The sequence below is a fragment of the Triticum aestivum genome, chromosome 4B (assembly GCF_018294505.1).
Source record: "Triticum aestivum cultivar Chinese Spring chromosome 4B, IWGSC CS RefSeq v2.1, whole genome shotgun sequence".
NCBI lineage: Eukaryota > Viridiplantae > Streptophyta > Magnoliopsida > Poales > Poaceae > Triticum > Triticum aestivum.
In genome coordinates, this window is record NC_057804.1 from 664,941,916 (window position 1) to 664,962,703 (window position 20,788).

Consider the following 20,788-nt stretch of genomic DNA (forward strand, 5'->3'; position numbering starts at 1 on the left):
TTCAAAACTACTCACACATTTACATAATCTAGATACATGTATAATTCTTTTCATAATTTTTGGAAGTGTAAACAAGAGTTTTTATCAACGGGTTCATGGGGTCCATGTGCACAAAACCAGCACTCAACAACACTTCCAAAAATATACTACCTTAAAAAACATTCTTTTCGATAAGTATTCTTTAAAAAATGTTTGGCCTCTTGATCAACTCGCTTGGGTGACAGCGAGAGACTCTAGAACCCCGCACAAGACGTGTTCACCATTGGCGATCGTCACACGCCTCATTAATGAAGTTGTGGATGCTGCCGGAGTCTAACAAGGAAATGAGTTTGCACTCTCTGACGGTGAGGAGGGACACTGGAAGCTGACCAGCGGTTGGGTATTCATCCCTAAAGTCATCCTCATCAGCGACCTCGATGTAGAAGAGGTACGGGCAGTGATGCCTGTGAGTTGGTTGGGCTGGGCCAACAACCTGGGACATGACCGATGCCAAGTGCTCATAGGAGACTGTCCCGTCCATTGCATCCTCGAGTGTGGCTGGCTTGAGCAACTCAACCTGCATTTTGAGAGGTTCCACAATACCGTTGGTGTAGATATTGCGCCCTTCATCATTGGGGATGTACTTGACGTGCGTGAGGAGCTCAAGCAAGTGTTTGGTGTAGTCAGCCACCATGTCAGTACGGCAAAGGGAGATGAGTTCTCTAAAGGGATTGGCACACGAGGGCAGGGGATGAGAAATTGAGATTATTCTAGCTTGCCTTTATTGATCAACTAGGGATATATATCCCAGTTACAACTTGGTGGCTAAGAAAGGATAAGAATACAAACTCCTAACAGATTTGGAGATAGTGGGGAAAACCTTATACGGAACAAAAAAAGCATTTCCAAATCCAAATCCCCTTTCCTAACGGCTGTTGGTACATTCTCCTACTGCAGTTGCCTTGGGTCTCCAACGCTAGTAAGTGAGCTCCCACCTAACAAGATCATGAAGGTTCCATCATCCATGGGTTCTTTATCTTAGTGTTGGTGGGCGGTGATTGTCCAGTGTCAACAAGGTGACATCAAAAGCAAGGAAACATGAATGCAGATCACCCGGAGCAAACATGCATTACAAGCATTTGTGATGATCATTCTATGCAAACATGAATTATAATGGGTGAAAATCGACATAATAATAAAAAGAAAATAAATTTTCCACATCTTATAATGTACTCTTACAGCTAACTTGGCGGGAAGATCCATGTTGACCAGCAGGAATCGATGCTTCTCTCTACCGGGAGGCATTTAGTTTGGGATTTTACGCTGAACACCTCACCCGTATCGATAAAATACATAGCATCCTCCTCTATCCCTCCAAATGCAGAAACAGACTTGCTGAAGCGTTTACTGATGAAAAGTGCCTGGTCACCTAGCCCAGTTGACACCGGCAACCAGGCGCGTTCACTTAAATCTGCCTCGAAAACCTCCAGCTTACGAGTAAATTTGCTATAACAACATTTAGGCCATTGCAATTGCCGCTTCACCATGATTAGCTTTCCACACGACTCAAGCAAGTACTAAAATGTGGCGAGGTTATCGTTGGGTGCGTAAGGCAACTCGTCACAGAGGATGCCATCAATGATCATGTTGTCTCCAGTCCTCAAGTCATACAAGTTGCGCTGGTGCCGCCCCTTTTTGTGCTCATTATGGTCTTGGGCCTCATCTACGTCGCTCTCAACATTGGGATCAGCATCACCTGATCTGATGTGGTGCTTGATATTGGTAACCATGGGTACGCCATTGGCACTAAAGCTTATATTGAAGGAGAAGAGGTCCTCCGCCATGGAGATCCCGCAGAGTCTGTTTCCAACGAGCACGATGTCAATGATGTCAACGAAGGGGGTTGTTTGTGGCCTTGGTAGCCACACACCCTTCCCCGGCCGGATTAAGATGATTGGATAATTCCAGTTGTTGGTCATGATAACGACGAGCTGGTCATCAGGGGGCGACCGAATGAGCACCTTGCGGATCTGAAATAACTTGGAACTATTACCAACGATGGCATCCAGCTCTGGTAGCGACACAACTTCTTTAGAGAAAGGATTGTGCAAGAAGTAGGTATGAATTTTTCTCTGATCGTGAGTGCAATCGAGGGCTGTGTTTTGATTTTCGGTTTGAGCTTTTTTTCGCCCTAGGCCGAGATGGCCGAATTTCGGCCATTTTCAAAAATTTCGGCTGAAATTTGACCAAATTTTGACTGTAGTTTGACTTAAATTTGACCAAAATTTGCTAAATTTGAGCAATTTCGGCCTAAATATACTTTTCGCCTCCGGCCGAGATGGCCGAAATTCGGCCGAAATACACATTTTGCGGCCGAAAATCAAAACACACTCGAGGGCGAGCCAGCTATCCGTGGAGCCAATGCACCGCAAGTTGTCGGGGAAGGAGGGGTTGCTATTCCGGCGTCTGAACGCGATGCACTCCTGGTCGTCATCGGCGGACCTAGGAGGAGAATCATCCGGTGCACATCAGATGGAAATTTTACATATTTAAGCTGGAATTAGCCATGGAGATGGGAAAAATTACCGGTTTCGTCAGCACCCTCCAGGGTGAGTGCGGGCGCGCCCGTGCTTATTGTAGAAGCCGCCATGTAGCGCAATCCAAGGTGTCCGCCGCTGCGGCGAACGGCGGCACACCGCGTGGATCCAATTCCATGGCCGCCGCGGCGGAGGCGGGGAGAAAACTGATTGCCAGGAAAGAATTACCGCTTGCATCCACGGCACCTGCGGCGGCGGAGAGGGAGCCGATGAGCGCCAGGAACGGCACACCGCTTGGAAGCGGGCGCGATCTGCCAGGTTAGGGAGGCCGGCCATCACGAGACCAAGGATCTCCTGTGGGAGCTCCGACCACGGCGAAGAAGATGGCTGGGAAGCAACGGAGTGCCAGCTGGAACAGCACGCCCCATGGAGTACGGCGGCGAAGAGACCCAAGAGGTCGTCGGACTCGGACCACGGCGGCGGCGATGCCATTGGTGCTGCTGTTTTTTTTTCGAGGAGTTTTTTTTTTTGAGGATAGAAAATATCTGGATTGTGATTGGGGCTGTTCATTTACATGGACTTATTGGCGTAGGGAATTTAAAGTTTCTTTTAGTCCTATCTAAACTAAACAGAAGGGACTTAGGGATTTTTTCTTTGAGGGAAAAGCCATCATGGCGGTTTATATTTCATGTGAAAACAACGGTACATCGTTTGCCAATACATCTAGCAGAAAGGGATTTAAAGTAGGCATTTGGTACTTATAAAAGAAGACCCCAAGGAAAAGTCTTTTTGAGATTTTTAGTTGTAATATAGTGTTTTAGTCAATGTTTAGTCCCAGAAACCAAACAAGTAGGGACTTTTTAGGGACTAGCGACTTTTTAGTTGGGATTAAAAAAAGTCCTACGACTTATGAACCAAACAGGGCCCTAGATGAGAAAAACATGGGGCCCATCTAGGAGGGAGGCTGCCTCTCCAATTGTATAAACGTCCCTGTTAAAACACAAAAATAACAAAGCTGTACGACTAACTCCCTACACAAAGTGGTACACCAAGGGGACCCGCATCTAACCCTTGCCGACGCAGAGGGTCTCTAGTCCCCCCCCCCCCCACTTTATGACCCACAATTATAGGGGATCTATCATAGTCCTTTCGATAAGTAAGAGTGTCGAACCCAACGAGGAGCAGAAGTAAATGACAAGCGGTTTTCAGCAAGGTATTTTCTGCAAGCACTGAAATCATCGGTAAAAGATAGTTTTGCGATAAAATAATTCGTAACGGGTAACTGTCGTTGCCAACACCCGTGATGAATCAGAGATCGAGCGAGCTGTGAACACGAACAAGCGAGAGAGTTTTTGTGCCGCTGTCAACCGCGCAGCTTTTCTGTTTTCTCATTCCACGCTTTATCTGTTGCAACAACCTAGCTAGCTACCTCCCGGCGAGCGCGCTATGATCCGCAATGGCCGCGCCATCCCGCAGCCACGACTCACAGCGCATGCGCCCACCAGGAGAAGAAAACGGGAGAGGGAGAAGTGGTCAGTGCATGCTACGGCACTTGAGCCACCACCTAGCTACGTGCATGTCTGGGTCATATCATCCCGCATGCACACATTATTACAAACAGAAAAACAGAACTACGTTGCAAGCATGAGATTAGTCTAAGCCTAACATTTCACCCCCCCTAATCTCACTGCTCCAAACTGATCACTCCAAGCCTCTGTCTCATCTCAATGAAATGAACTCGACCGAGTGCTTTTGTTAGAGCATCAGCCAGTTGATCTTGCGTGCCCACATGATCGATCTCCACTTGCTCCTTTTCCATGCAATCTCTCACAAAATGGAACTTCACGTCAATGTGTTTGCTTCGATCATGATGCACTGGATTTTTGCTTAAAGCTATGGCAGATTTGTTGTCCACCTGGAGCCTGAACCTTGCAGGGGCAGCTCCGGTTATGTCTCCCAACAACCTGCTCAACCATAGCCCTTGACAGGTTGCTGCTGCAATGGCCACGTACTCAGCCTCACATGAAAAAAGTGCAACTATCTTCTGCTTCTGAGAGCTCCAAGTGATCAGGTTCTTGCCCAGATAGAAAACATGCCCGGAAGTGCTCTTGCGATCGCCGACATCACCGGCGTGATCGCTGTCACTGAACCCGAGCAGTTTGGCCACACCTTGACCTCTCCTGTAGCTGCATCCATAGTGCTTGGTGCCCTTCACATACCTCAATATCTGCTTGACGGCAGCCCAGTGATGTGTGCTAGGCTTCTCCATGAACTGGCTGACGATCCCGACAGAATGTGCTATATCAGGTCGGGTGTTCACTAGATACCGTAGGCTTCCAATCACCCTGCGATACAGAGTGGCATCGAAGGGCTCACCGTCGTCCTCTTTCTTCAGCTTGAGGCGACACTCCATGGGCGTGTGGCAGCTGTTGCAGCCCTCCATATTTGCAATCTCCAATATCTTCTCAGCATAGCTTTTCTGACGGAGTGTGATGCCGCTGCTGTTCTGCTCCACTTCTATGCCCAGGTAGTAGCTCAGCTTGCCCAGATCACTCATCTTGAAAAGTTGCTGCATCTGCTCCTTGAACGAGGCTATGTCCGCTGCATCAGTGCCAGCGATAATCAGATCATCCACATAGACCCCCACCAGCAGGTACGAGTGATCATTTCCGCGTCTGTAGACTGCATGTTCCAAGGGACTGCGAGTGAACCCAAGAGCTGCCAGAGATTCAGCTAGTTTTGCATACCAGGCGCGTGGAGCTTGGTGCAGTCCGTAAAGTGCTTTGTGAAGGCGTAGCACACTCTCATCCTTGCCAGCAACCTCGTACCCCGGCGGCTGAGCAACATAAACCTCTTCAGTGAGATCGCCATTCAGAAAGGCTGATTTCACGTCCATGTGGTGAACTTCCCAGCCGGAGTGTGCAGCCAGGGTCAGAAGAAGTCGTACTGTCTCCATGCGAGCTACGGGAGCGAAAACCTCCTCAAAATCCACCCCCTGGCGCTGTACGTACCCTTTTGCCACGAGGCGAGCCTTGTGCTTGACGATGTTGCCTGCAGGATCACGCTTAACACGATAAACCCACTTCAGCCCGATAGCTTTGTGTCCAGCAGGCAGCTGAGCAAGCTCCCAAGTCTTGTTGTTGATGATGGACTGCATCTCGACGTCCATGGCGCCCTTCCACGCCTTGCTAGCGAGTGCTTCGTCAACGTCGCGCGGCTCCTCAGCGCTGAATAGGCAGCGCACAAGGAGGCAGCGCTCAAACTGCTCGCGCCCCGCCTGGTCTTCTGTTTCCTCCAACACGCTCGTGAAACTCCGATAGCGCACTGGCTGCCCCGTAGGCACATCGTGCCTAGAGTCATGGGATGGAGGTGTGCTCTCGCCACCTGACGAGTCCGTGGGCGTCGATGGCCCGGACTGCAACGAGTCCGGCGTGCTCACCACTGGCGTGGCGACAGCAGTCGATTGCGGCGTCCCCAAAGTTGGTGTAGAGGGTGTTGCCGCTGGACGAGGCGTGACCGGCGGGGTGGACGACCCGCTGTCCACCTCCTGGACACCATTCTCCGTGGTGTAGACCATAGTGAAGGTGGCTGGCACGGTGGTGACCGCGCTCGTGCCCTGAGCGTTCCATGTCCATGGTCTGTTCTCCTCGAAAACAACATCATGTGTTACCTGGACCTTCTTGGTTATTGGGTCGTATGCTCGGTACGCCTTGGAGCCCTTCTCATAGCCGACAAACACCATAGGTGTCGATCGATCACTGAGCTTGGTGATGCCGGTGCTGATGCGTTTCACGTGAACCGTGCACCCGAACGTGCGCAGGTGCTGCACATTGGGTTTACGGCCGTGCCACGCCTCATAGGGCGTGACACCCTCCAGGCTTCTGGTCGGGGCGCGGTTTAGCAGATACACTGCCGTTCTCACCGCCTCTGCCCAGAAGAACGCCGGCATCCCCATGCTCTTCATCATGCACCGGGCCATCTCCACCACCGTCTGGTTCCGACGTTCGACGACGCCATTTTGCTGTGGCGTGTATGGCGCGGTGGTGAGATGCTTGATGCCGCTTTGCTCGCAGTACTCTCTGAACTTGATGGAGTTGAATTCGCCGCCACGGTCTGACCTAAACGCGCGCAGCTTGCAGTTTCCGTCAGCCTCGGCCATCACTTTGATTTTCTTGAAGCGTGAGTACGCCTCATCCTTGGACCTTAGGAGTTCTAACCACATATAGCGACTGTGATCATCTACCACAAGCAAGAAATACTTGTTACCTCCCGGAGTCGTTGGAGTGATTGGCCCGCACAAGTCCGTGTGCACAAGCTCTAGGCTGCGCTCGACTCGGTACGCCATGGCCTTTGGGAACGGTGCTCGATGTTGCTTTCCCAGAGCGCAACCGTCACAGTATTCCGCCACGCGATCGATCACTGGCATGCCGCGCACGAGCTGCTTCGTGGACATGGTCCAGAGCGCACGGAAATGAAGATGCCCCATGCGAGCATGCCATCTCCATGTTGCATCGTCCCCCTGCTCCATCAGACACGCCGGCGCATCAATGGTGAGTACTCCGGTGTACAGGCGATTTCGAGAGCGCTTGCTGCGCGCCAGCACTCGCCGCGCCGGGTCCAGGACGGCCATGACGCCGTCAGCAATGTTGATGATGCAGCCGACCTCGTCCAGTTGTCCCACAGAGACAGTCTTCGTCCTCAGGCTGGGGATGTAGAAGACGCCGGTGAGAGCGCGCTGCTCGCTGCCTTGACAGCGAAACACCACACTGCCTCGCCCGTGGATGGCCACGACCGAGCCGTCGCCGAACCTCACTGAGCCGTGCACCGTCTCGTCAAGTGAAGAGAAAACGTGCTGATCGCCCGTCATATGGCTGCTGGCCCCAGTGTCGAAGAACCACACCCCGTCCGGTGAGGGGACAGGCATGACCTTCTCCTCGTTGAGGTAAACATGCTGGGGCGCCGCGAGCTGTATGTTGACCACTACGGTGACCACAGCCATGTACAGACCTTGATCGTGCTTGGCGTCAGCTTGGACAAGATTCGCCTGTTCTTGCTTGCCTTTCTGCTCCTCATCCTTGACTCTGGAGTAACACTCCTTCTTCCAGTGGCCCTGCTTGTTGCAATAGTGGCACTTGCCTTTCTTCTTTCCGCCAGAGCCGTCGGATCCGCTTGCGCCTGTGCTCGGTGGCATCGCCTTGCCGCCGCCCTGGAATTTGTTCTTCCCAGGCGACTTGCTTTTGTTGTTGTTGTTGCCGCCTGACGACCGGCCGCCAGAGCCGAGCTGCCGCTCGCGCGCGTCCCACTCTGCAGAGGTGTACATGAGGCGCGCGCTAGACTGCGCCGTGTCATCCAGATCATAATGATCTTCGCACGCTGACAAACGCCCCGTGAGCTCTTCGATCGTCATGGTCTTGAGGTCGATGAGAGACTCTATCGCCATAGCCATCTGCCGGTACTTGCGCGGCATGACGCGAAGGAACTTCTGGACAACCTTGTGCTCCATCACCGGATCACCGTACACATCGAGATTGGCGACGAGGCCAGAGAGCCGCAGCGCGAAATCCTCAACGGACTCGCCCTCCTTGAAGCGAAGATCCTCAAATTCCTGGCGACGCACTTGCGCCTTCGCCTCGCGCGCGCTCACTGCCCATGCGGAGAGTTTTGATTGTCTCCCAGGCCTTCTTGGCCGAGTCCTTCGCGGCCAGGACACGGATCATCTCCGACGGCACGCCGGTGAGGATGATTTGTAGTGCGCGCCGGTCGCCGTGCTCGTCGGCTCCGTCGTTGATCACCGCGGACCAGACGCGGGCCACCTGAAGCTTGACTTGCATGACGAGGGACCACTCCATGTAGTTGGTGCGGGTGAGGACCATGGATGATGTAGAGGTCTCGCTCTCCCGCACTACTCGCTCGACGATGCGCAGCTCGTCGCTCCCGCCGCCTGTCAGTCGCGCCACGGGCGCCGTGGTCGGTGGCGACTTCGACGGTGATTTTGTCCCACCCTTGCTCTGCCCTTTCTCAGAATCGGTGTCTGACATGGTACGCCCCGGATCGATCGACACCGCCGGCCACCGGAGAGTGGATCGAACACCACGTTGCTCTGATACCAATTGTCATTGCCAACACCCATGATGAATTAGAGATCGAGCGAGCTGTGAACACGAACAAGCGAGAGAGTTTTTGTGCCGCTGTCAACCGCGCAGCTTTTCTGTTTTCTCATTCCACGCTTTATCTGTTGCAACAACCTAGCTAGGTACCTCCCGGCGGGCGCGCTATGATCCGCAATGGCCGCGCCATCCCGCAGCCATGACTCACAGCGCATGCGCCCACCAGGAGAAGAAAACGGGAGAGGGAGAAGTGGTCAGTGCATGCTACGGCACTTGAGCCACCACCTAGCTACGTGCATGTCTAGGTCATATCATCCCGCATGCACACATTATTACAAACAGAAAAACAAAACTACGTTGCAAGCATGAGATTAGTCTAAGCCTAACAGTAACAAGTAACAAGTGTAACAAAGGTGCGGCAAGGTGGCCCAATCCTTTTTGTAGCAAAGGATAAGCCTGGACGAACACTTATATAAAGCAAAACGCTCCCGAGGACACATGTTGTCGTGGAATTGTCACGGCAGATGTCCTAGCACGAGGACTTAGGTGTGGAGCCATCACAACGTAGTTAGCTTGAAGGGATTAAACGGGACAAAGGACACAGAGAGTTTTACCCAGGTTCGGCCCCTCGCAACGAGGTAAAGGCCTACTCCTGCTTTAGGTTGTATTGCTTGGGTTTCGATTACCAGGGAGCGAATACGCTTGACCTAGTTCTCGACTTGTTGTTTCTTGCCCTAACCCGCCGCCGGGTCACCCCTTTATATACACAAGCTGATGCCCGGCGGCTTACAGAGTCCCGGCCGGCTCATACACAACGTGTCCGGCTTGGTGACAGAACTAAACTTTCCTTAACATACAAGTTAAACATATGGCGGTTTATGCCCGTGGGCCTCAAGTCTCCTCCGGGTCTTAGGCCTTCAGTAAGCTTGCTTCATGAACCACCATCTTCAACATCTTCTTGGGCCTTCTCATTATGAACCACCAGTGCTATGACCCGGCCCCTCCTGGGCGGGTCATACCCAATAGTTATATCTCCAATATTAGGCCCCAGGTTGATGTGAACTTGTTCATATCAATCTTCAATACTTGACTTAGAGAAATCCTTCACCGTCAGTCCTTATGAAATCTTATAAACCGCCATGATCTCAGCTCTCCGAATTGTGCTAACCCGCCATGACGTCATCTCACATTAATATCGCATGAGGCCCAAATCTCAATATACCTTCACTTTTAATGAACCTCTGAAAATCGAGGCATCTGTGCTGTCACACAATCATTTTTCAGCCTCCTCGATTCCCGTGCATGCCATCTATCCACTGCCTTATAAATAGGGACATGGGGCCCCTGTTTTCATTTTTACCCCGTGCCACTGCCTCTTCTTCTTCCTTCCTCTGGACGCCAACGCACCCGAGCTCCGCCGCCGTCGACCTCGCGCATTGCATCAACCCAGGCCGCTGCATCAACTTGAACGCACAAGAAACACCGCCGCGCGCCTTCGCTGTTCAATAGCCCCGGTAAGCTCTTCTCTTTACTCACCATAGATCTCCATTAGGGTTTGCTTGAGTTCTTCGGAGTTCATCTCCGTTCCTCTTTGTTCGTCCCTATCTCTTGTAGTTTTTGATCGGAGCATAGTACCCATCTTGCGCGGTATCAGTTTAGCACCCGTTTCTGATATTTGAATGCCTCCCCTCCATAGGGGATCTCATCTGAGCACGTGAACTGTTTTGCTGCCGCCACTTAGGTTTATAATTTTTCTTCATTATCTGAACTGTTGTAGATCCAAAATTATAGCACCGATATGTGAAAACTGTTTGTCCAACACTTAGCAATTCTTCACTCATAGATCTGAAAATTGATAGTTGTGTGGGCGGCTTAACTGATAAACCATAACCCGCCAGGTATCATTAGTCCCCTCTTAAGCCGCCAGTAGATTGCTCTGCATATCTCAACACTAACCTCCGGCTTAACACACTGCATGTTTATAGTTCTTACCTTTGAACCAATGACCGGCTTAACAACATGATCTTAAACCGGCAATATTTTTCTTTTCAGACCTTCATCAACAATGACTAAGAACTTCACCTCATGCAATTGGGTAGCGTCACGGGTTACCGAGGAAGATCTGAACAATTTTGTTCAGACTGGCGTCTCAGCCAAAAAGGATGACATCCACTAGAGGGTCCCAGGCTCTGAAAATCCTCCTAAGCCCAAAGAAGGAGAAGTAATCATTTTCACTGATCATATGATCCGGGGGTTTAGTCCGCCTGGTTCAAAATTCTTTTGAGACGTGCTACACTTTTTCCAGCTTCATCCTCAAGATATCAGACCTAATTTTGTCTCCAACATCTGCAACTTCCAAGTTTTTTGCAAAGCTTATCTTCAAGAAGAGCCCACTATCGAACTGTTCAGGAAATTTTATTACTTGAACCGGCACACGGGGTTCACTGACGGGCCCAACTTGGAACTAGGCGGAGTTTCAACTCAGAAGCGGAAAGAAGCCACCTTCCCATATGCCAAGACACCCAGTCATCCCAAGGACTGGAACTAGACTTGGTTCTATTGCCAAGATACATCTCCAGAGGGTGAAAATCCCCTGCCGGGTTACCGTGAACACCGACTCAGCAACACACATCGGAACCCAGAGTGGATCAGTACAAAGGAGTGGGCCAAATATGCGCCCATTTTCTCAAAAATCAGAGCCTTCATGGCTAACGGCTTAACCGACATCGACCTTGTTCGGTGCTGGGTCGCCTGGAGGATTCTGCCCTTAAGCCGCCACCCGGCTTAATGTGCGAGTACACCGGCGATTTGAAAGATCCACAATGCCATTGCAAAATCCAACTAACTGACGCATAAATCAATGATGCGACCAAGGCTTTGCTGAATGAAAGCTTGGCAGAGTGCAGTAAAACCAGACTTAGTCCTTTCTCCACCTTCAACCAGCCGCCAGTTGTAAATTTTGCACATATTTTTTCAGTTGAATCATGCTTTCATTAACACTATCCTCTTATAACCATCTGACTTCCACATGCCGATTCTCCTTTTTGGAAGAAGAAGCTGCAGGACAAGCTGACCAAGAAGACCCGTACCAAGACCAAGGTTAACAAAAAGCTTGCCAATAAGAAGACCCCTCCGAGTTACTTGACTTGGACGATGATGGTGATGATGATGAGTTGGAGGTAGAACTTGATTCTCTTGGCTCATTTTTTGTACATCTCATTGACAATGACTATTATCAGGATGAAGCAGAAGCCAACCGTGCGGGTGACGAAGAGGTAATTGTTCTTTCCTCCGGCTCAGAATCTCTGCCAAAACAGAAAAACTCGACAAGCAAGCCAGAAAGTAAGGTTATCTCATCCTTTGGCTTATCTGGATCCCAACTTTATTTTGAAGAAGCAGCAACATGAAGCTCGCCGCACAACCCGGAATAGCGGAGGCGGGATCCTTTCCTCCGGCTTACCAAATACTCCAGCTCCCCGCAAGTGTCGTCCAGAGGTTTCAACAATTCCCGACTTAACTTATCCCAAGACGTGTCTTTTTCGAAAACCTCTTAATCCTTCTGACTCAAATTACCAGGGAACATCTCAATCCTCCTCTGGCGACTCAACGAGGACTCATGTCCCAGTCTTCAAGACTGTGCCTGGGTAAGAATGTTAAATCTCTGCTTTCAATCATGTACTCAATTGTTGTGTTAACCCCGTCTTGTGTTTCATTCATAGAGCTATGGCACAGCCCAACAAGAAAATGAAGGTGACAAAAACAACTGACAACCCTTCTGAACCGGAGAAGCATTCAACATACACTTCCTTCCACGCCCCTAAAGCCACACTAGTAGAAAATGGGCCATTTGTACCGGTTCGTAAGGCCCATCTGTCCCGGTTTTGGATCCGAGACTAAAGAGTCGTCACTAAAGCCCTTGCCCTTTAGTCCCGGTTCTTGCATGAACTAGGACAGATGGGCCTCCACGTGGCCGCTGCGGCGAGCCCAGGCAGGAGGGCCTTTGGTCCCGGTTGGTGGCACCAACCGGGACCAAAAGGCATCCAGGCGTCAGCAGCTGGCAGGAGCTGAGTTGTTTTTGGAAAGGGGGTGGTCTAGGGGTTTTGGGGGTTAATTTAGGTTGTTAATTAGCTAGCTAATAGAGAGAAGTGTTCTCTCTTATCTCCGTGCTTGGTTTACCAACACTACTGCTATGCCTAAACATGGCTTAGATTGAAGTGAAGGCAACATGTGGTGCATGTCGAAAGTAATACTAATCCTAACTTGATCATGTTTGGATTGTACTACTTTAGACATGCACCACATGCATGTTGCCTTCACTTCAATCCAATCCATGTTCATTTCACCCACTGATATATAATAACTCTTCATGCTCGCATCATGCATCATCATAATAACAATTCCTACTAATCATCATCATAATCCTCATAGTCATCGAACCAACCCTACTTAATTGTTCTTAGCACATGATCATCATTATTAGGTAGGACCTAAATACCCTCTTTAAGGTAAAATAGCATAAAACAATATAGACTCTAACTCTCCATTATGGAGAATGGAGATCATCCTGTCTCCAATTCTTGTGCTTCGCTTCCTTTTGCTTCCAAGAGCCTCCTTACCACTAGTAGAAAAGGGGGCAATGGTCCAGGCCAGGTCAGCCCATTAGTCCCGGTTCAATCCAGAACCGGGACCCATGGGGGCATTGGACTCGGTTCGTGAGCCCGGGTGAAAGTGCAATCATGCCCTTAATCATATTTTGATGTTGATGACAACACATATGCTCGGGACTAATCATGTTTATCAAGTATATCTCAGGATTATGTTTCAAAGACCGTGTGCATGGATCATGACTAGGGACAAAAATCATATAACTCAAGAATGGAGATACAAGATGTTGAGTTCATTTATGGTTTCTTCTTGAGTATAGGGATCCCACACTATTAAGAGGGGATCGATGGATCTAGTGAAAAACTTGCTCAAAAGCCACTTTTTCTATACCTTGCCTTCGGACGTCTGGTGTTCTACGGACGTCCGGTTCCTCTTGATTGCCCGGACGTCCGGCCACTTCCGGTCGTCCGGCGTTCCACAACAGAAGCATTTCTACGGATGTCCGGAACTCTCCGGACGTCCGACACTTTCACAACAGAAGCATTTTTACGGACGTCTGGACTCTCCGGTCGTCCGTGCTCCGGATGTCCGGCCCAGCTCGGACGTCCATATCCTGTACACTGGATTGTGGCTCACATTCTCACAGCGGTCGGTCGTCCAATGACTGTCGGATGTCCGGACCTATTTGTCCCTTCGGACGTCCGATGTTCTCCGGACGTCCGACCCATCCTGTACCCCAAACGGTCACTTGTACTCACCACCTATATATATACCTCTCCCTTCCACGGGATAAGGTTGACCATTCACTTTGAGCCTATCAAGAACACTCCTCACTCTCTCTCTCATTCATCCACACCAAATCCTAGATTCCCAAGTGTTCTAGGAGCATTTGAGAGAAGTTCTCCAATCAAGTGATAGATCCACTCCTTCCCCTTCTTTGCACCAAAGGAATTCGTGATTTGAGCAAGTTTTGAGCTTTCCCCCATCGTTCTTGTTACTCTTGGAGGTTGGAGACTCCTAGGCGGTAGGAGTCATGCGGAGAGGAATCGAACTTTGTGATTACCCTCGGAAAAGTTTGTGAGGGTTTGGAGACCACCCCAAGGTCTACCACTAGTGGTTGATAAACGCCTCTGTGGTGTTGTCTCAAAGGGAGAATAGGGTGAGCCTTCGTGGCGTTGGTGTGCCTTCGTGGTAACATCCACCTCTCTAACGGTGACTAGCTTCCCTCCAAGGAAGTGAACATCGGCATACATCCTCGTCTCCCGGAGTTGCGGTTATTCCTAACCCTAACTCTCTACTTGTGGTTACTTGTCTCTTTACACTTACGTACATTATATTGTGCTTGCCTACTTACGTGTTTGTGTTGTTTGCTTAGTACTTTGTGCTCACGTGCAATTGTTAGGCTCATCTTCATATTCTGCATTATTGCCTAAAATTGCCAAGTAATAATTAAAATTTGTAATTGTACCTATTCACCCCCCTCTAGGTCCATCTCGATCCTTTCAATTGGTATCGGAGCCTCATGCTCTATTCTTGTGGTTTAACCGCCCTAGAGCGAGATGAACCCAGATGGGACTCCCCTGGTTGTAGATCCTAAGGATAAAGGCGAGGTTTCTTATGAAGTCAAGTCCTTTACGTCTCAGGATCTAGAATGGGCCCTTGCTAAGCAAAAAGAGGAGCATGATGCTTCTCTTGAGGCCTTGGTCCAACTGAGATTAGCCACGTTGTTCGTGGTGCTTCCACCACACTCAAGTGGTGTGGGTTCGAGGTCAAACGTGCCTACATCATCACTTGGTCAACAACCTCCTAGCAATGAACACGCCAGTGTTCCTTGGCTTTATGCAAGACCTCAGGTTGAGAAACCAAGATATAATCCTCAAGGAAAACCTCCTTTACTTAGTGCTACTTCCGATTTTGCTTTGTGGAGAGTTGCTATGCTGGATCATCTTCGACATGGAAACGATGAGATGCTGGAGATTATAGAGTATGGCTATCATGTGGTTGATCCAAAGAACCCCACACCAAGAGAAATATATGACAAGAACCTCAATGACACGACAATCATGTGTATAAGGAGAGGTATGGATGAAAAGCAAAGGAGACCGTTCATACACATCAGATGTGCCAAGGAACTATGGGAAAGTATTATACGATCCAGGACTGGCACCTCTACCCTCCGGAGTGCTCAATATGAAATTGCCAAGGGGCAATTGCAAAACTTTTGTATGGAAAAAGGTGAAACCCCCAATCAACTCCTTGAGCGTCTCACGACTCTCACTGCAGATATTGAGTCATGTGAGTGTGACAAGACACAAGATGGATTCAACATGACTAAGAGGTTTCTTGTGGATAAGTTGCTTCATGCTCTTGCTCCATATCATCCTCAAATGGTGTGCGACATACGACAACACCATACCTTCAAGGAAATGACTACAGATGACATCATATCCACCTTCCAACTATTTGAAGAGTCAAAGGCTAATGCCACAAAACATCTTGCCATGCATGGTTCCCTATCATCAAAGATCAATCTTGCATTGAAGGCCAAGCAAGTATATGAAGATGAGCAAAGTGAAGAAGAAGAAGATGATGATGATGATGAAGATGGTAATGAGATTGAATCGGACGAGGGCCCTTCGTAAGAAGACATGGCTCTTTTTGTCAAGAAGTTTAGCGCAGGAAAATTCAAGGGAAGATTTCAAAAGAAGAAAGTAAGAAAATGCTACAACTGTGAAGAAACCAATCACTTCTCCAACGAGTGCCCTTATGAGAAGAGAGAAGATAAACCAAGGTTTCCCAAGAAGAAGTTGCCAAATCCTTTGAACTCCAAGCTCAAGAAGAGAGATGGAAAGGCAATGGTTGCTCAAGAAGAATCTGATCCGGATGATGTTAGTGGTGTTGCCGGAGTTGCTCAAGACTCTCAAAACACGTTGAGGTTAGTAAACAAGAGTGGTGACGTGGTCACCTAAAACTACATGAAAGATTACAAGGGCAACGCTCACAAGTGCCTAATGGCAAAGGCCATGGTTGAAGAAGGAGAGGACCAAAGCTCTTCTGACAAAGTCAAGGTAACTCCACGATCAAATCCTCCTCTTTTCACACCTTCTACTCCTAGTGATGAGTATCTTGATGCGGGAGGATAGCTATGAGGATGATGATCTAGATGATCCTATGATTGCTAAACTTAATAAGTTCATGTGCTCCCTCAAAGGAAAGAAACTCACTATGTTTCGTATGCTTATGGAGATGGTGAGTAAGCACACCATCACCATTAAGGAACTCGAAACCCTCGTCACCGAGGAAAAGGAAAAGTGTGAAATCCTTGAGCGGAAAGTCCAATATGAGGATGCACGAAATGATGAACTATGCTTAAAAATTGGTGCAAATATTGATGTTCACACTAATGATCTTGCCTCCTTGAAAAAGGCTATTGACTCTTGCGAAGAGTTAACGAATGATAAAAGTAAGCTTGTGAAATCTCATACTTCTCTATCTAAGGATTGTGAGCTTCTATCCGTGTCTCTCAAGACTAAGGAAGGAGAGCTCACTGTTCTTAGAAACAGTTTTGAGACGCTCAATCTTACTTATCTTGAAACTCTAGCCAAGGCTTACTCTTCCCCTATTATAAATGTTGATGCTTGTACTACTAACTCTAGTAGTGATCTAGCATCTATTCTTGAGGAAAATTGTTTTCTCAAGGCTCAAATTGAGAAAGGTCTCATGACATGTGCTCAAGGGCAAAAGAATCTTGATGAGATTTTGAGCCAACACAATGAGGTGTTTGCCAAAGAGGGACTTGGGTTTGACCCGAGCACAAGCAAGAAGAAGACATCCTCTCAAAAGTGCACAACTCCTCTAAAAGAAACATTTGTAAGAGAAGGGCACAAGGAGAAAGGTAAGGTTGTGAGTGGGAAGGCCACAAGGGGCATGCCCACTCTCAACAAGCCAAAAGAGTTCATGCCTCCATCCTATGTACTTCATAAGACTAAGGATGGAGAAGTTTATGCAAAGTTTGTTGGTCCTCGAAATGCATTTCGGTTTTATGCTATTTGGGTCCCTAGACCCTTGTGACTAACTTGAGAGGTCCCATTGCAAAATGGGTGCCTCTAACCAAGTAATAATTGTGTGTAGGTTGCCTTCTCCGGTGGAGTAAAATGGGTGATTGATAGTGGATGTACCAATCATATGACCGGAGATAGCAAATTGCTCTACGACTTCATGGAAGCTATTCAACCATTTATGAGCATCATGTTTGGTGGAGGATCAAAAGGAAAAGTACTTGGGTTGGGCAAGGTGGCTATCACCAATGACATGTCTCTTGCAAATGTCATGCTTGTCCAATCTCTTAAATACCACTTGCTTTCTGTTCGCCAATTGGCTTCTGTTGGTTACGATACACTCTTTGGACTAACGGATGTGAAAGTCTTTAAGAGAGATACTCTCGAAGTGGCTTTTGTTGGAGAGTTGGATGGCAACCTTTACACGGTTGATTTCTCGAAATAGAGCACATTCCATGCAACTTGTCTAATGGCCAAGGCTGACAAGGGGTGGCTATGGCATCGCCGGCTAGCCCATGTCGGCATGAGAAATCTTCAAGATCTCTTAAAGGGGAATCACATCCTTGGACTAACCAATGTCTCTTTTGAGAAAGATCGTGTGTGTAGTGCATGCATAGCCGGGAAGCAACATCAATCAAAGCACCCACCCAAGAACATAGTATCTACTTCAAGGCCCTTGGAGCTCCTTCATGTGGATCTTTTTGGGCCTCCTTCATGGGATAGTCTTGGTGGGAAAAAGTATGGGCTTGTCATTGTTGATGATTACTCAAGATATACATGGGTGTTCTTCCTCAAGTCCAAGGACGAAAAGAAGATCACCTTCATTGATTTTGCCAAGCAAGCCCAACGCAAGTTTGGCAAAGAAATCCGGGCAATAAGAAGTGACAATGGCTCTGAGTTCAAGAACTATACCTTGGAAGAATTTCTTAGTGATGAAGGGATTGAGCATCAATACTCAGCTCCATATACTCCTCAGCAAAATGGTGTAGCCGAAAGGAAGAACCGTACACTTGTAGAGATGGCAAGGTCCATGTTGGATGAATACAAGTCACCACATAGTTTTTGGGCCGAAGCTGTCAATACCGCATGCCATGCATCAAACTGGCTCTTCCTCCGCACTATATTGGAAAAGACTCCATATGAGCTTCTAACTGGAAACAAGCCAAATGTCAGGTACTTTCGTGTATTTGGGTGCAAATGTTTCATCCTCAACAAAAGGGAAAGGTTAGGAAAATTTCAATCCAAAACAATTGAGGGTATATTTATTGGCTATGGATCAAACTCTCACGCCTATAGAGTCTACAACAAATCCAATGGATGTGTTGTAGAAACTTGTGACATGGTGTTTGATGAATTTAATGGCTCCCATGGGGAGCAAGTTGATCCAAGTGATGTAGGTGAAGAAGATTCTTCTCAAGACATCTTGACCATGGGTGTTGGTGCACTTCTTCCTATGGAACAAGAACCTCATGATGATGAAGAAGAAGATGGAGGTCTCACACATCATCAAACTACTTCAACATCCATACCACCACAAGCTCCTATTGTTCAACCGATACCCTTGGCCCAAGTTGAAGAGGATGATCAAGTCTCTCTTAATGATAATCATCAAGAACAAGATCATCATCAAGAGCAAGAACAAGAAAGTCCAATCATTGATGATGAACCTCAACAAATGCAATATGAACAAGAAGATCTTCCTCCACACGTGAATGATCCATATGTTGAAGATGTGGATGGTGGACATGAAGTTGAACCTCGTGAAACCCTCACCTCCATCATGCCTCGATTGGCTGGTTGTGTTGATGTTGACAAAATCCTCACCGGCATCTCGGAAGGTAGAGTCACTCGTAAACATTTGACAAAACATTTGACAAACTTTTGTGCTCACTTCTCGTTTGTGTCTAGTATTGAGCCACTCAAGGTACAAGAGGCATTGATGGACAACGATTGGCTAGTTGCTATGCAAGAAGAGTTGAACAGTTTTGAACGCAACCAAGTGTGGTCATTAGTCAAGAGGTCATCTACCGAGCACAATGTCATTGGAACAAAATGGATTTTCAAGAACAAGCAAGATGAAAATGGTGTAATCATCCACAACAAGGCAAGGTTAGTGGCACAAGGTTACTCACAAGTTGAAGGTTTGGACTTTGGTGAGACCTTTGCCCCCGTTGCCCGTCTTGAATCCATTCACATCTTACTTGCCTATACCGCATTCAATGGTTTTACATTACATCAAATGGATGTGAAGAGTTCTTTCCTTAACGGTCCTCTACAAGAAGAAGTATATGTGTCACAACCACCCGGGTTCGTTGATCCCTTTCACAAAGACTATGTGTATAAAATTCATAAGGCTTTGTATGGCCTCAAACAAGCACCTCGTGCTTGGTATGATCATCTGAAGAAGTTTTTACTCGATGATGGTTTTGTGAGAGGGGTGATCGATCCCACTCTTTTTACTAAGAGGGACAAGGGTGATTTGATCCTATGCCAAATCTATGTAGATGACATATTTTTGGTTCTCCTAACATTCATTTGTGCAAGAAGTTTGCGGCTTCAATGACCAAGAATTTTGAAATGTCATTCAATACGGATTTGAAGTTCTTTCTCGGATTCCAAGTTCAACAATTTCAAGAAGGAATTTTCTTATCTCAAGCAAAGTACCTCAAAGATATTCTAGAAAAGTTTGGTATGTCTGATGCTAGTCCATGCAAGACACCCATGGCCACCAAAATTACTCTCACCGAAGACACAAATGGTAGTCCTTTCGACCCATCTACTTACCGCTCTATGATTGGTTCATTACTTTATCTTTGTGCATCTAGACCAGACATCATGTTCAGTGTATGCATGTGTGCTAGATTTCAAGCTTTCCCTATGGAAAGTCATCATAAGGCGGTTAAGCATATTCTTAGATACCTTGTTCACACCCCAAAGTTGGGCCTCTGGTACCCCAAGGATGCTAAGTTTGATCTCATTGGGTACACGGATGCGGATTGGGCTGGAGACAAAGTGGATCGTAAGTCCACATCCGGTGCATGTCAGTTTCTTGGACGATCCTTGGTGAGTTGGTCCTCGAAGAAACAAAATTGTATTGCTCTCTCTACCACAGAAGCTGAATACATTGCTGCTGCTAGTTGTGCAACTCAGGTGTTATGGATGAGGCAAACTTTGAAGGTTTACGGTATCACCTATAGAAATGTGCCTCTTCTGTGTGATAATGAAAGTGCCATCAATATTGCTGAGAACCCCAAAGATCATCTCCGCACCAAACACATTGATATTAGGTATCATTTCTTGAGAGATCATGTTGAAAAGGGTGATATTCACATTGATCACATTGGCACAGATTTTCAACTAGCAGATATCTTCACCAAATCTTTAGATGAAGCAAGGTTCTGTCGACTTAGGCGTGAACTTGGTATCTTGGAGCTTGACAACATTATGTGAAATCTAGTACCCATTCATGCATGAATCTAATGTCTTGTCATGATGTAGGCAT

The 20,788-nt window shown here is 47.9% G+C and overlaps 1 pseudogene; it reads right to left on the reverse strand.

Moving 5' to 3' along the window:
• Positions 1 to 1,220: 1,220 nt before the first annotated feature.
• On the reverse strand, positions 1,221 to 3,016 carry LOC123094020 (uncharacterized; annotated as a pseudogene).
• Positions 3,017 to 20,788: the final 17,772 nt, after the last annotated feature.